Here is a 1,856-nt window from a genome sequence, read left to right as displayed (position 1 = left end):
TGGTCTCAAATGCCTATAGGAGAGTTTGTGGCTAACCAGCATGGTCTTGCAGATACTGGGGGTGGGGTGGGGAGGGGGGAGCAGGCACAGTGATCAGCTGTATGTCCTCTCTCTCCTCCCTGTTACCCTGTGTGTTTGCCAACTAGCTCCACTATGTTTCTCTGACATGGGTAAGAGGTAGCTACCCCTTTACCCTTGCCAAGATTCTCATCAGTAAAGTATTTATATGAAATTGCATGTTTATTGACTCCTCTCACACCTGGAGTTTACTTGAAAACCAAACAGAATAAAGGGGAATCCATCTTGAGCTAATTTAGTACCCACTTGACTTTTAGGGTGTTAGTCACTCCGGTCCTTTTTTTATTTGCTTAGATTTATGGCACGTGATATAAATAGCTATGGAGAAGGCCTGCAAAACTGCAAAAAATCCTGGTATTTCCAGAGCAAAGGAAAGAGGGAGCCAAAAAGGAAGTTATTTTCTCTAAAGAAGCCTGCCAACCTTTCTTCAGCAGATGGTTTGTGCCTGCTGATCAAACCACAGCTATGAAACATGTGACTCATCCTATCTCAGGAAAAGATCCAGGGGAGGCAGAGAAATGGGGGTAAAGAACTGAGGGCTCCTGGACTATCTTTACTGGTTGCTTTTCTGAGTTTCAGACCAAATTCCTAAATAGTTCTTCTATGGCAGCCACAGCTGAGTATTCTACAGAAAACATCTAAAACTTTGCTCTCTTCCCACTCTTCCCAATCCTACACACTTTGTTTATGCACATACACAGATGTACCCCTAATTTGGGGGTTCCTCTTGTTTTTCTAGGTCTCTTGGATGGCAACCAGCCAAATAGGTCTCCAGTCTCAGAGATTTATCATTTATTGTGTCACCCCTATTACAATACAGACATCCAATTTATTTCTTGGTCCTTAATGACTTTATTTCCAATAGTTCCTCGTACATTCCTATATTTGTATTCCCTCTGCTACCACATAGTTCGGGCCTGTATCCCTTGCCCAGACTCATGGAGTGATAGCCTCTCTTCTCCTTCTTCCAGTCTAGCTCCTCCATTTTGTCATCAGTGTCATCACAGCACCTAATACACAGCAAATTTTCAGTGAATATCAAAGTTCTTTCTGGCCTTTATTCCATAGATACCCATTGCCCATATTATGAAGTTCAAAATTCCTTCCCATGACTAGACCCATGGTGCTGGGCCCACTCTGCCCCTCTGATCCTCCCTTCCTCTGCTCTGCTCTCCCGTTAGGTAAAACGTGTTCAGTGGCCTCCTGCACGTCCTTAAACTTGCTCTCCTCTTTGCTCAGGTATTCTACTGTTCTATCTGAAATCCCCTTTTCAGACAAAATCCTGGCCACACTCTGATGCCTAATTAAAATGTCACGTAGCGGGATCCCTGGGGGGGCGCAGCGGTTTAGCGCCGCCTTCCGCCCAGGGCTTGACCCCGCGTCTGGGGATCGAGGCCCCACATCGGACTCCCCGCACGGAGCCTGCTTCTCCCTCTGCCCGTCTCTCTGTGTCTCTCATGAATAAATAATCTTTTTTTTTTTTTTAAGATTTTTACTTATTTATTCATGAGAGACACAGAGAGAGGGAGGCAGAGACCCAGGCAGAGGGAGAAGCAGGCTCCATGCACGGAGCCCGACGCGGGACTCGACCCGGGTCTACAGGGTCACGCCCTGGGCTGCAGGCGGCGCCAAACCGCTGCGCCCCCCGGGCTGCCCAATAAATAATCTCTAAAAAAAAAAGAAAAAGAAAAAAGGAAAAATGTCGCGTAGGGAGACCCTTTTCTAACTCCCCAAATGGGGATTACTCCCGAGCCGTGGCCTCCGTCTACTTCATCCCG

Source organism: Canis aureus, chromosome 6, assembly GCF_053574225.1.
Source record: "Canis aureus isolate CA01 chromosome 6, VMU_Caureus_v.1.0, whole genome shotgun sequence".
NCBI classification, from domain to species: domain Eukaryota; kingdom Metazoa; phylum Chordata; class Mammalia; order Carnivora; family Canidae; genus Canis; species Canis aureus.
Note: the sequence above shows the minus strand (reverse complement) of the source record.